Source organism: Equus przewalskii, chromosome 4, assembly GCF_037783145.1.
Source record: "Equus przewalskii isolate Varuska chromosome 4, EquPr2, whole genome shotgun sequence".
NCBI lineage: Eukaryota > Metazoa > Chordata > Mammalia > Perissodactyla > Equidae > Equus > Equus przewalskii.
In genome coordinates, this window is record NC_091834.1 from 21699013 (window position 1) to 21715063 (window position 16051).

Consider the following 16051-nt stretch of genomic DNA (forward strand, 5'->3'; position numbering starts at 1 on the left):
TGCTTCCTTTAAAGCAAACATTAACATATTATCTAATTAATGTTCTTAAATATGGTAGTCTTCATGTTTTCTGGAAAAAAGTTTATAAAATTGTATCAGTTTAGTGTAATTATTTTTAATTTTAAAGACTTTGAGACTTCCACAAAGTCATTATGTTTTTCTAATTAATTGCCACATTAAATAATATAATTTATTTATCCAGGCCTATTATTTGCTGTTATGATCAGTAGTGCCAGAAATAGATGTATGTATAGTTGCATGTGAGTGCAAACACGGAGTTTGATCATTTCTATTTGCTTATATCCTAATTAAGTGTTCAGTCACTTGTCTTTGGAGAAAGTAATAAATTCTCTAGGTGAAAAGTCAAAATGAACAAAAGAATTGTGGCAGACATTGGTGGTACTCACCAATATCTGCTGCTTTTTTCTCTCCCAGATGTACTAGATGTCAGGTGACCCAGCCCTCTTGGCACGCAGTGGAGCCATAAAACCCTTTCTGACTATGAAAATGTGAATGCTAGTGGTGTGAATCACATCCAAACTGAGGGAATGGACACTTGTCAAATGTTCCATCCTTTCTTCTGCAGCATGACCATGGAGAAGGGCTCGCGGTAAAACAGAAAAGCAGCAAGAGTATTGACCTAAGTGGAGAAAAACTGCCCTAGAGAATCACTCAGACTTATTGTCTGCTGTGTATGACCAAGAAGGAAAGTTTTGTGAGCTACTGCACTGAGATTTTTGAAGTTCTTTGTTACTAGAGAATAACCTAGCCTAGCCCGAATAGCATGAGACAATTGGTCTTCCAGTTTCAGGGAATCAATACGTTCAGATTCTAGTGTATTTGTACAGGCATTTTTTTTCATATTTAAACTAATATGTACATATGACACCTCTATAGTTTGTCTATATCTTGATATCTTGTTTATTCATTGGCACAAATACCTTTGAGATTCTTTTTTTCTTTTTGAGGAAGATTAGCCCTGAGCTAACTACTGCCAATCATCCTCTTTTTGCTGAGGAAGACTGGCCCTGAGCGAACATCCATGCCCATCTTCCTCTACTTTATACATGGGACGCCTGCCACAGCATGGTTTTTGCCAAGCGGTGCCATGTGCACACCTGGGATCCAAACTGGCGAACCCTGGGCCGCCTAGAAGCAGAACGTGCGAACTTAACTGCTGCGCCACCGGGCCGGCCCATACCTTTGACATCTTTCTGCATAAGCACTTAAAGTTCTTCATTCTTTTCAATGCTGCATATTATTGCATTTTGATACCCCATAATTTAACCAGGCTATGTTATTGGTATTTATGGCATTTCCAACCTTTTCAATTGTAAACGATGACTGAAAATAATCCTTATACATGCAAGCGTGATTTTTATTTACAGGATAAATACTTAGAGGTGAAATTACTGATGGCCAAAGGATATATATATTTGGAATTTTCATCCCCAGAAGCAGGGCCTAATTTTTTTTCCTGATATCAATGTGTGTATTGATATATTTAATGTTTTCCACATAAAATTTGCAAATCATTTCTTAGCTTTAGTAAATGTTATTTTCTTTTACTATCAAATTACTCTTTATAGGTTGTGTTCCAAACTGTACTCTCAAATGAAAGATGTAGAATTGACTGCTCGTGCGGTAAACAATAGAGTGTGTCATTAGATTTTCTGACATTTTGCCAATACTGTAGGTGAAAAAAGGGTATGTCAAGTACATTCACTGTGCCTCCCGATTATAGTAAGCAAAGCTGAGTAGTGTTTAAGAGCCATTCATAGTTTCTATTCTGTGAATGTATGCTCTTACTCTTTGTTCATATTTTCTATTGGGTTATTATTTTTTCTCTAATGAAGTTAATTATATATTATAGAAATTATAATCTTGAGCTTTCTAGACTTCAGTCTGGTATGACGTGTCATATGAGTCTAATTTTTTTTAATCTGACATATAGTTGTTCCAATACATTTTACTGAATAAAATTATTGATTTTTTCCATTGATATTTTTGTCTACTCCTATAGCAATACCACACTAACCAGAGTGTTTCAATCTCTGTTGGTATATTCGGTAAAGCCACTCTCTCATCATTCCTCCTTATTTTCAGAATTGTTGTGAATATTCTGTATGACATTTTGATCAGCTTATCTAGTACTAGAAAATACTTTTATATTTATTAAAATCAGATTTAATATATTATTTAGTGATAATTCATGGTTTTCTACTTTATATTGTGGCTTTCTATTCAAGGTAAGCATATTTCTTTTAATTTTTAAATCCTTTTTTGTATTCAATAATATCTCTTAAGTGCTCTTGATAAAATTATTTGTGATTTTTTTGCTTTAGTAATAAGCTATTATCTGTTATTATTATGTCTAGTTGATTGCAGTTTTATTTAAGACAGCTATTAATTTTATATATTACTTAAATATATATAAATTTGGAATTATCTCTTTTTCTAACAAATTTTTGAATATATAGGCCATATGCCTAAATTCAGATTCAATATCTTTCATAGATAATAACACTCTTCTCAGATCTACTAATTTTTTTGGAATTTTTATATTTTATATAAATTTTTAAATATGATGGATTATTTTTCATAATGTTTTATTATACTCTATTAATATTTTTAATACATGTTGGATCTGTAACGATATCTATAATTTTGTCCTCAATTTTAGTTACTGTGGTTTCTCTCTCTTTGATTAGTCTTGCTAGTGGTTTATACATTTTAACAATCTTATCTAAGGACAAATTTTGGTTTCTTTGATTTTTCCTATTGTATCTTTGTCTTTTAAAATTTTATACATACCTACTCATAGTTTCCTTCATCACTCATTCTTTGAGTCACTTTTATGCTTTTTTCCTAATCTCTTAAAATACTTAGAATGTAGTTTTTTTTGGTTTATAAAATTCCCTCTAAGAAATCTTTAGCTTACGGTCCATGGAACTGATAAGACATTGTTTCATTATGTTTTGTTTCAAAACAGTTCGATTTCCTTTGTGATCCAGAGACTATTTTGAAAGATATTATTTAACTTCTAAATAGAGATTTTCTAAGTTTTGTTTATATTTTTGACTTTTATCTGAAAACAATTATTACACAAAATGCTGTATAGCATTTTAATTCTTTAAATGTGTTGAGACTTTATGACCCAGATCATGTAAATTTTTGTGTTTATATGAGCTTTAAAGAATGTATATTCTGTCACTACTGGGCACAAAGTATATTCTGTCTATTAGGTCACTTTTTTTTTTTTATTGAGTTAATGATAGGTTACAATCTTGTGAAATTTCAGTTGTACATTAATGTTTGTCAGTCATGTTGTAGGTGCACCACTTCACCCTTTGTGCCCACCCGCCACCCCACCTTTCCCCTGGTATCCACTAAACTGTTCTTAGTCCATAATTTTAAATTCCTCATATGAGTGGAGTCATACACAGATTATCCTTCTCTTGCTGGCTTATTTCACTTAACATAATTCCCTCAAGGTCCATCCATGTTATTGCAAATGGAATGATTTTGTTCTGTTTTTCAGCTGAGTAGTATTCCAATGTATGTATGTACCACATCTTCTTTATCCATTCGTCTGTGGCTGGGCACTTAGGTTGCTTCCATGTCTTGGCTATTGTAAATAATGCTGCAATGAACATTGGGGTGCATAGGACTTTTCGGATTGCTGACTTCAAGCTCTTTGGATAAATACGCAGTAGTGGGATGGCTGGATTGTATGGTAGTTCTATTTTTAATTTTTTGAGGAATCTCCATACTGTTTTCCATAGTGGCTGCACCAGTTTGCATTCCCACCAGCAGTGTATGAGGGTTCCTTTTTCTCCGCAACCTCTCCAACATTTGTTACTATTAGTTTTAGATATTTTTGTCATTCTAACGGGTGTAAGGTGATATCTTGTAGTTTTGGTTTGCATTTCCCTGATGATCAGCGATGATGAGCATCTTTTCATGTGCCTATTGGCCATCAGTATATCTTCTTTGGAGAAATGTCTGTTCATGTCTCCTGCCCATTTTTTGATTGGGTTGTTTGATGTTTTGTTTTTGAGTTGCGAGAGTGCTTTATATATTATGGATATTAAGCCTTTGTCAGATATATGACTTGCAAATATTTTTTCCCAGTTGGTGGGTTGTTTTTTTGTTTCAATCCTGTTTTCATTTACCTTGAAGAAGTTCTTTAGTCTGATGAAGTCCCATTTGTTTATTCTTTCTATTGTTTCCCTTCTCTGAGAAGGCATGGTGCCTGAAAAGATCCTTTTAATACTGAAGTCAAAGAGTATACTGCCTACGTTTTCTTCCAGAAGCGTTATGGTTTCAGGTCTCACCTTTAGGTCTTTGATCCATTTTGAGTTTATTTTGGTGAATGGTGAAAAAGAATGGTCAATTTTCATTCTCTTACATGTGGCTTTCCAGTTTTCCCAGCACCATTTGTTGAAAAGACTTTCTTTTCTCCATTGTATGCCCTCAGCTCCTTTGTCAAAGATAGGCTGTCCATCGATGTGTGGTTTTATTTCCGGGCTTTCAATTCTGTTCCATTGATCTGTGCACCTGTTTTTGTACCAGTACTATGCTGTTTTGATTACTGTAGCTTTGTAGTATGTTTTGAAGTCAGGGATTGTGATGCCTCCCATTTTCTTCTTTTTTCTCAGGATTGCTTTAGAAATTCGGGGTCTTTTGTTGCCCCATATGAGTTTTAGGATTCTTTGTTCTAATTCTGTAAAGAATGTCATTGGGATTCTGATTGGTATGGCGTTGAATCTGTAGACTGCTTTAGGCAGAATGGACATTTTAACTATGTTTATTCTTCCAATCCATGTACATGGAATGTTTTTCCATCTCCTTATGTCGTCATCCAATTCTCTCAGAAAGGCCTTGTAATTTTCATTATATAGGTCCTTCACTTCCTTAGTTAAATTTACCCCAAGGTATTTTATTCTCTTTGTTGCGATTGTGAATGGTATTGTGTTCTTGAATTCTTTTTCTGTTGGTTCATTACTGGAGTATAGAAATGCTACTGATTTATGCAAATTGATTTTATACCCTGCAACTTTGCTGTAGTTGTTGATTACTTCTAACAGTTTTCCAATGGATTCTTTGGGGTTTACTATATATAAGATCATGTCGTCTGCAAACAGCGAGAGTTTCACTTCTTCCCTCCCTATTTGGATTCCTTTTATTCCTTTTTCTTGCCTGATTGCTCTGGCTAGGACTTCCAGTACTATGTTAAATAAGAGTGGTGATAGAGGGCATCCTTGTCTTGTTTCTATTTTCAGGGGGATGGCATTCAGTTTTTGCCCATTGAGTATGATGTTGGCTGTGGGTTTGTCATATATGGCCTTTATTATGTTGAGGTAGTTTCCTTCTATGCCCATTTTGTTCAGAGTTTTTATCATAAATGGCTGTTGGATCTTGTCAAATGCCTTCTCTGCATCTATCGAGATGATCATGTGGTTTTTATTCCTCAGTTTGTTGATGTGGTGTATCACGTTGATTGATTTGCAGATGTTGAACAATCACTGTGTCCCTGGTATGAATCCCACCTGATCATGATGTATGATCCTTTTCATGAATTGCTGAATTCTGGTTGCCAAAATTTTGTTTAGAATTTTTGCATCTATGTTCATCAGTGATATTGGCCTGTAGTTCTCTTTTTTCGTGGTGTCCTTGTCAGGTTTTGGTATCAGCGTGATGTTGGCCTCATAGAATGTGTTAGGAAGTGTTCCATCTTCCCTAATTTTTTGGAATAGCTTGAAAAGGATAGGTATTAAATCTTCTCTGAAAGTTTGGTAGAATTCCCCAGGAAAGCCATCTGGTCCTGGGATTTTATTCTTTGGGATGTTTTTGATTGCAGTTTCAATCTCTTTCCTTGTGATTGGTCTGTTCAAATTGTCTGCTTCTTCTTGAGTGAGCTTTGGGAGATTGTAGGAGTCCAAGAATTTATCCATTTCCTCTAGGTTATCCATTCTGTTGGCATATAGTTTTTTGTAGTATTCTCTTATAATCTGTTGTATTTCTGCCAAGTCTGTTGTTATTTCTCCTCGCTCATTTCTGATTTTGTTTATTTGAGCTTTCTCCCTTTTTTTCTTTGTAAGTCTGGCTAGTGGTTTGTCAATTTTATTTATCTTCTCAAAAAACCAGCTCTTTGTTTCATTGATCCTTTCTACTGCCTTTTTCGTTTCAACAGTATTTATTTCTGCTCTGATTTTTATTATTTCTCTCCTTCTGCTGACTTTGGGCTTCATTTGTTCTTTTTTCTCTAGTTCAGTTAGGTGTACTTTAAGGTTGCTTATTTGGGATTTTTCTTATTTGTTAAGATGTGCCTGTATTGTGATGAATTTTCCTCTTAATGCAGCTTTTGCTGTATCCCAAATGAGTTGGTATGACATGCTATCATTTTCATTTATTTCCAGGTATTTTTTTCTTTCTTCTTTAATTTCTTCAATGATCCATTGCTTGTTCAGTAGTGTGTTGTTTAGTCTCCACATCTTTGTGCCTTTCTCAGCTTTTTTCTTGTAATTAATTTCTAGTCTTACAACACTATGATCGGAGAAGATTCTTGTTATTATTTCAATTTTTTAAAAATTTGGAGAGGCTTGCCTTGTTTCCCAACATATGGTCTATCCTTGAGAATGTTCCATGTGCACTTGAGAAGAATGTGTATTCAGCTCTTTCAGGGTGAAGTGATCTATATATGTCTATTAAATCCAATTGTTTTAGTTTTTCATTTAGCTCCACTATTTCCTTGTTGATTTTCTGTCTGGGTGATCTGTCCATTGATGTGAATGGGGTGTTGAGGTCCCCTACTATTATTGTGTTGTTTTTAACATCTTCCTTTAGGTCTGTTAATAGTTGCTTTATGAATCTTGGTGCTCCTGTGTTGGGTGCATAGATATTTATAAGCCTTATTTCTTATTGATGAAGTGTCCCTTTGATCATTATATATTGTCCCTCTGTGTCTCTCTTTACCTGTCTTATTTTGAAATCCACTTGGTCTGATATGAGAATTGTAACACCTGCCTTTTTTTCCTTGCTATTTGCTTGAAGTATTGTCCTCCAACCCTTCACCCTGAGTCTGTATTTGTCCTTGGGGCTGAGGTGTGTTTCCTGGAGGCAACAAATTGTTGGATCATGTTCTTTAATCCATTTTGCCACTCTGTGTCTTTTTATTGGAGAGTTCAATCCATTTACATTGAGAGTGATTATTGATGCATGTGGACTTAATGCTGTCAATCTGTTGCTCATTATCTTGTTTTCCTGTGTTTCTTTTCCTGTTTGCTTTAGACTACCCATTTAATACTGCAATTTCTTATGCTGGGTTTCTTAGATTTTTCCTTATTTATGATATGTGACTCTGTCCTGTACTTTATTTTAGTGTCTACCTTGAAGTTTGTATTTAGAATCTCATGTATAATATAGTCAATTCTCTGGTGGTCTCTTACTTACTTGACCAATACTGATTTAGACCCTTTGCTCTTCACCTCCTAAATAATTATTTTCATTTTTTATTCCAACTCGTCTTATGAATTTCGAGTTAGAGTGATAAGATCGTCCTTGCTTTGGTAGTGTCCTTACCTTTACCCTAATGCTATAGTTGAATATTTGCTATCCTGTTCTGGTTCTATCCATCGGTCTCCCTAGTTTGTGGATTGTGTCCCCTTTCTCCCTTTTTTCATTTTTCAGGTATGAGAGCCTTCTTGAGGATTTCTTGTAATGGAGGGCTTTTAGTTACAAATTCCTTAACTTTTGTTTGTCTGGAAGAGATTTAATTTCTCCCTCATATCTGAAGGAAATTCTTGCTGGATAGAGTATTCTTGGCTGAAGATTTTTATCTTTTAAAGCTTTGAATATGTCACTGCATCCTCTCCTAGCTTGTAAGGTTTCTGTAGAGAAATCCACTGACAGTCTCACAGGGGCTCCTTTATAGGTTATTCTCTTTTTTTTTCTTACTTCCCTGAGTATTCTTTCCTTATCTTTCCTTCTTGCCAATTTTACTACTATGTGCCTAGCAGTAGGTCTTTTTACATTGACAAATCTAGGAGATCTAAAACCGTACTCTACACACATTTCTCCGTCAATACCTAGATTTGGGAAGTGCTCTTCAATAATTTCGTTAAGCACACTTTCTGCTCCATTTTCCTTTTCCACATTCTCGAGAATTCCTATGATCCTTATGTTCTTACTCCTCATTGAATCCATTATCTCTCGGAGATTTTCCTCATTTTTTTTAATTCTTAGTTCTCTTTCTTCCTCTGTCTGGAGCCATTCAGCCTGTCTATCTTCAATTATGTTAATTTTCTCTTCTATGTTGTCTACACAGGCATTCAGGGAATCCGTATTCTGTTTTATCTGGTCCATTGTGGTTTTCATCTCTAGTAATTCTGTTTGATTCTTCTTTATGATTTCAATCTCTTTTGTGAAGTAACTCCAGAACTCGGCTTGTTTCTCTATCTTTCTCTCTACCTCATTGAGTTTTTTGATTATAGCTGCTATGAACTCATTATCACTTAGTTTACCTAATTCCAAGTCCTCAGGACTTGATTCTATGTTTTTATTGTTTACCTTCTGGTCTGGGGCTTTTATAAATTGCTGAATGGTAGAGGAGTGGTTTTTTCTCATGGTGGTAGAATTCAGTTTCAGTTACAGCCTGTCAGCACTAGATGGGGGTCGAGAGCCGCGTGTTCCGCCTTGGGGTAAGATGGCTGCGCCCACTGGCTTTGCTGGGGGGGAGGGGCTGTTACTCTCACGTGCCGGTCTGGGTTCAGATCAGTTCTGTTCTCTGGTCTCTCGAGGTGCTTGGTTTATGGGGTCCCTGCAGACGGAAGCTTTCCCCCATCAGCAGGTTTCCACTGAACCAGCGGCAGGAGTCCTGGATGATCCCCGGTCACGCGGCCCCTCCCCCGCTCCTTCCCGACCCGTGCAGCAGAGATCGCAGACTCTAGGGGAGGGAGCGATGTTCTCTCCTACCGTTCCAGCGCCTCCGAGGCTGTAAGTAGGGTTTATGGTCTCCACCTTCTTGGTATTGTAGGTCTCTAACGCATTGGCATTATGTTTATTCTCTGAAATTCAGTTTCTCCAATCCTTTGTTGTATTTTGGAAGGGAGAGAATCCCGGGTCAGCTCACGCCACCATTTTGCTCCGCCCCCTTCCCTAGGTCACATTTTTTTAATCAAGTTGTTTGGATCTTAATGTTTTGTCTGCTTCTGCTGCTTATTAAGATTTATGTGCTAAAATCTCCAATATAACTGAATTTGTGTATTCTCTTGTAATTAATTATTTTTGCTATAGTTTTTAAAAAAATATTTTAATTGTGGTAAAATATATATAACATACAATTTACTGTTTAACCATTTTTAACTGTACAATTCACTGGCATTAAATACATTACATTGCTATGCAACCATCACTAACATCCATCTACAGAACTGTTTTCATTTTGCAACACTGAAACTCTGTATCTATTAAACACCAACTCCTCATTCCCTTCTCCCCCTAACCTATGTGATCAATCTGTCTCTAAGTACCTCATATGAGTGGAGTCATAAAGTATAGCCCTTTTTTAATTGGCTTATTTCACTTAACATAATGTCTTCAAGGTTCAGCCATGTCATAGCATATGTCAGAATGTCTTTCCTTTTTAAGGTTAAATAGTATTCTATTTTATGTGTAAACATATTTTACTTATCCGTTCATTTGTCAGTGGGCAGGTGGGTTGCTTCCACCTTTTGTCCATTATGAATAGCGCTGTTATAAACGTGGGCGTACAAATATATCTGCAAGACTCTGCTTTCAGTTCTTTTGGATATATACTTACAAGAGGAACTGCTGGAGCATATGGTAGTTCTTTTTTGTTTTTTTTGAGGAACCATGAGACTGTTTTCAATACTGGCTGCATGGTTTTACATTCCCATCAACGATATCTAAGGGTTCCAGTTTCATTTCCTTCCCTCCTTTCCTCCCTCCTTCCTTACTTCCTTCCTTTCTTCCCTCTTTCCTTCTTTTATTTATGATACTCATCCTAATGTGTGTGAAGTGATATCTCATTGTGCTTTTGATATGTATTTCCCTAATAATTAGTGACTTTGAGCATCTTTGCAGGTGCTTATTGGCCATTTGTATATCCTCTTTGGAGAAATGTTCTTTCAAGTCTTTTGCCAATTTTTGAATCATGTGGTTTATTGTTGTTGAGTTTTAGGAGTTCTCTCCATATTCCGGATATGAATCACTCATCAGATGTGATTTTCGAACATTTTTTCCTATTCTGTGGGTTGCTTTAGATATTTTGAATCTTTTTTATTGGTTGAATTTGTATTTTCAATAGTTATATCTTTGTGGTTAAGACTGTTCACATAAACATTCACATAAATGAAAACAATTATTATGTTCTAGTAAGTTAGAGTGCTATCTTTCTGGTTCCAGATGTAAAAGTTTAGCAATTTATGTTGTCATATTTTATATATCAAATATAGTCTACTTTGAAATTGCAATTAAAATTATTAAATATTTATCTTCAGTTATTTTGTGTAGTTTCTATCCTTATTTTCTCATTGCCTGAAGGTTTTCTTCAAATAATTTAATATTAGATTTCAAATCTTTGGCTGGTTTTTGGAAAACAAATAGTGTAATTTAGAAGCTCATTATTTTCTCCATATATTTAATGCTAGACTCATTTTCCCTTTAGTTTGACTGTAAGTGATAGAACTTATTCAGTGAGTTTATATTAATAGATGATGAGAACATAATGTAAGGCTCAGTTATTTTTAACTTGACAAGTCCTTCAGCAGAAAAGAATATGTTAAGAATATATTAAGAACTTACAGTCTATAATAAAATCTGCTGAGGAATTCATTAAAACCCTTTCCTTTTTCTTTACAATATATACAATTGGTATTGTGAGATGATGGTAAAGTGGGAGAGCTGAGAGTATTTAGCAAGTAAAAATGAATAAATGGAAAGATAATATGGCGTATGATAGACTAAAATGCATTTCATTATAAACATCATTAACTACTTCAAACTAGCTTTACAAAACTTAGATTTGGAAACTTTATGTTTTGTGTCTGGCGTGTCATACATTTATATCTTTTCCCTGTAAATGAACATTCTTTTCCATTTAATATGCTGTTCATCAACTTGTTTAGTTATTTCAGTGCAAAATCTAACAATTTAGTTTTGTTGACGGGAGAAAAATAAAACTAGAGCTGATCCTGCCAAGAGCAAGAGTGGTCACGTGTTGTTGGGCAGCTCCGGGACTATAGGAGGGGCCTCCCAGACTCCCTTGCAGTGTCCACTCCACTCACTGGTGAGAAGGCCTGAACTTCCACTGTTCAGCATCTCTGTGATGTTACGAATCTTCATCTTCAGGAATGCATGGTAAAATGAATCATCCCGAATTATAAGACTGACTTCTGACACTACAGTGTGAGGAATCCTGTTGATTGACTCCCCAGTGAAATGGTGAAAACTATTAAAAAAGCCCAATCTGAATCATTTAGAACATCTGGAAACGGTTCTAAGAATGAACAGCAAATAAAGAAACATCTATTGAAGAAAATTTATGAAAATTTGGCAAGAAAAATGGGAGTCTGTGGTATTTGAACCAGGATTGTTTCCTCCCTCATCCCTCCCAGCTCATAAAGTGGAGATTCCACTAATGACTGCTGCTACCAAGAGCACAGGGCTGCTTCTTCTGCCTCCTAGTCAGAGGGCTTTCTTCCCAGGGAGAGCAGGACTTCAGTGTTTCTGATCCTGCCTGAGCTGCCTGTTCCTGAGACTAATTTCTGGGCAGTGCAGTTGAGAGATGTGGATTTCTTCTGCTCACCTCCTCAACCACTCATGGAATGGATGCTTTACCTTGGGGTGCCGAATGCTGAAAATACTGGCATCCTGATAGCCCTTCCCCTGACTCATAAGGCAGCAGTTCTATGCCAGGAGAGGTAAGTCAAGAGGATCTCAGGTGGCTTGACTCCTCTCTGCCAAGTGCTCAGCTCCTAGAGCAAGATGTCGTTCAGACACCTCAAGAAGCTTGCCATTGTCCCTACTGCCAGGTAGGAGGCCCTGGCTTTGAGATATTACCTGGGAATCATAAAGCACATAGCTCAAAGTCTTTTCACAAAGGAGCTACTTTATTTGCAACAGAGCAAGGAGAACCTCAAACCTAAAAGTGCTCTGAAGAACAGTGGAAATGGTGGTAAAAGGCAGTTGGGAGGAAAATCATGGTCATAAGTCATATCTTACGACTATGAGTCTGAAAAATTGGATTCATCCTGGAAGACTGGACCCAACCCCAATTCATCCCCAACTCACATCCCAAGATCAGGAACAAGACAAATATTCTGCACTCACTTCTTTTAAACAAAGTACTGGAGCTTCTATAAAGCACTAAAGGTTCTATAAAGGGCAATCAGGCAAAAAAATTTTAAAAAAAGAAGAAAAGAAATAAAAGGCATGCAGTTTAGAAAAGAGGTAAAACTATTTTCAGACAACATTACCTTGTGTGTAGAAAATCCTAAAGAAGCCAGTTTAAAGAAAAGCTAATTAGTTCAGCAAGGTTGCACATGCATGATCAGTTCACAGAAATCAATAGTATTCCTATACACTTACAATACATAATCAAAAAATGAAATTAAGAAAATATTCCCATCACAAAATCATCAAAAGAATAAACTATTTTGGAAAAGATTGACAAAAAATGTGAGAAGCTACACTCTGATATCCACCAAGAATTTTTGAAAAAAATTTTGAAACATCTAAATAAATGGAAAAATATTCCATATGCAAGGATTGGAAGATTTAACATTGTTAAGATGGTAATACTTCCCAACTTATCTGCAGATTCCACACAATCTTTATCAGAATCCCAGATAAGTTGTTTGTAGAAATTGACAAGGTGATTCTATAATTCAAATAAAATAGACAAGAACTCAGAAAAGTTAAAAGCAATTCTGAAAATGAAGAACAAAGTAAGAGGACTCACACTTCCTGGTTTCAAAACTTGCTACAAAGAAACAGTCATCAAGCCAGTGTGATACTCACACAAAGATAGACATATAGACCAACCAAATAGAACCAAAAATCTAGAAATAAATCAGTACACCTCTGGTCAACTGATTTTCTACAAGGATGCCAAGACAATTCAATAGAAGAAAGAAGAGACTTTTTTTAAAAAATGATGCTGAGACAACTGGACAGACATCTGAAAATTAATGAAGTTGGATCCTTACCTCACCCCATACACAAAAGTTAAATAAAAATGGAACAAAAACCTAAATGTAGGAGCTAAACGTATAAATTTTTTAGAAGAAAGCGTAAGGGTAAGCCTTCATGACTTTGGATTTAACAAAGAGTTCTTTGATATGACACCAAAATTATAAGTAAGAAAAAAATAGATAAATTGAACTTCATCAAAAATAAAAGTTTTATGCTTGAAATGACACTATCAAAAAAGTGAAAACAGAACACACAGAATGGAAGAAAATATTTACAAATCATCTATCTTATAACGGTCTTATATCTAGATTATATAGAGAACTCTCACAAGTCAATAATAAAGAGATAATCCAATTCAAGAAATAGGAAAGTATCCAGATAGACATTTTTCCAAGAAAGATGTACATATGGCCAATAAGCACATGAAAAAATGCTTCACATCATTAGTTGTGAGAAAAATGTAAATCAAAACCACAATGAAATACCACTTCATACACACTAGGATGACTGTGGTCAAAAAGGTCAGAAAACAACAAGCGTTGGTGAGCTTTAGAGAAATAAGAATACTCATATACTGTCAGTGGGTATGGAAAGTGGTGCTGCCATTTTGAAAAACAGTCTGACAGTTCCTCAAACAGTTAAACATAGAGTTAGCATACGACCCAGCAAATCCATTCCTGTATGTATACCCAAGAGAAATGACAATATAGGTCCATGAAAAAATGTACACATGAAGGTTTGTAGCAGGATTATTTATAATTACTGAATGGTGGAGACAATGTGATTTTCCACCAATAAACAAATGGATTAAAAATGTGGTATGTAAGTACAATGAAATATTATTTTGTCGATTAAAAAATACTGAAATGTGTTATAACGTGGATAAACCTTGAAAACATTACGCTAAGTGAAAGAAGCCAGTCAAAAAAGACTGCACACTATATGAATCCATTTAAGTGAAATGTCCATAAGAGAGAAATCTATAGAGACAGGATGTAGATTAGTGGTTGCTTAGAGTTGGAGCAGGATGGGGGATAGAAGAGTGATAGCTAAAGAGTGTTTCTTGTTGAGGTAATCAAAAATGTTCTAAAATTGACTGTGGAGATGATTTTAAATATCTGTGAATATATTAAAAACCATTGAATTATATACTTTGAATGGGTGAATTGTGTAATTATATCTCAAAGCTCTTTTAAAAAAGCAATATGTAGAAGAAAAAATTCACTCATAAAAATTTTTAAACTCAACATAAATAACCTGGTAATAGAAATTAGATGGATATCTAGGGCGGAAATTCAATGACTAAAAGTACTAAAGTAATACTTAGAAAGGTACACTTAAGGAGCAAATATTCCAGGAAAGCTTTTTGAGAAAGGGCTATTTTTTCAAAGTAGTCTAGGCAAGTTGCATTACCTCTACAATCAATTAAAGATCAATAATGTCTTTTACACGTACTAATGTTTCTGAGAAATCTCAATTTAGGAGATCAGAATTCCCCTTGGCCACAAATTCTTTGCCACTTTTCTCACTAAGAGGTGCAATCTAATTCCCCTCTCTGAAACTGGGTTGGTCTTAGTGACTTCCTTGATTAATGCAATCTCACAGAAGAGCAGAATCTGAGGCTATGTCATAAAAAGCCTTACAACTTCCACTTTAGGATTATATTCCAGTGAGTTCTGAGATGTGAGGGAAGAAGTCTAATACTGCCATGCTAAGGAGACCACGTGTGGGTGGTAGGCCGGTTTTTTGTATAATATGTTCTACATACGGATTAAATAGGATAAAATGCACTCTGACACCTTTGCTTACAGGAAACCATTCTGTCACTCCATATTCTGTCTTGACAGTGAGTTCTTGTCCACACTATAGGTTACATATTAGGACAAGCAAGCATGCTCCTATAATCTTTTTTATTTCTGTAGAATGTAACGCTCACACTTTTATTTCTGATTTTAGTAATTTGAGTATCTCTCTTTTATTTTTAGTCAATCTAGCTAGTTTTCTCAATTTTGTAAATCTTCTGAAGAATCTACTTTTGGTTTTGTTGATTTTCTCCATTGTTTTCCTATTCTCTGTTTATCTCTGCTCTAATCTTTATTATTTTCTTCTTTCTCCTGGTTTTGGGATTAGTTTGCTCTTCTTTCTCTAGGTCCTGAAGATGTAAAGTTAGGTTGTTGGTTTGAGATCTTTTTCATATTTTAATGTAAGCTTTTATAGCTATAAGTTTCCTGTTAGCACTACTTTCATTGTTTTCCATAAGTTTTGATATGCTGTGCTTTTCTTTTTACTCATCTTTAAGCGTTTTATACTTACCCTTGTGATTTCTCTTTTGGTCTATTGGCTTCTTAACAGTGAGTTTAATTTCTAAATTTGTGAATTTTCCAGTTTTCCTTCTATTATGAATCTCTAACTTCCTCCTGTTGTGGTGGGAGAAGATAGTTTGTATGATATTTATTTTTTAAAATCAATTGAGATACAATTGGAATCCCAAAATAAGGTCTATCCCAGAGAATGTCTCATGTGCACTTGATAAGAGTGTGTATTCTGTTTTTGTTGGATATACCTTTGTTTTTAATTAAACACAATTAAAACTTTAATCCACACATTTTATTTTGTCATAGAATTTGAGGTAAAATCTATTCTTTCTACATAATTTCTCAGCTTTAACCATAGCATTTTAAAAAGTAAGCTTTCTGTGTACATTTAAAATTCTATATTTATCAATTCAATCTAAATTCTTATAAGTATTTTGGAAATGTATCTGGGCATACCGGTTAATAATATTGTTGTCTCTATCTCCATATTAGCTCTTAGCAGTTATAATTAATACAGT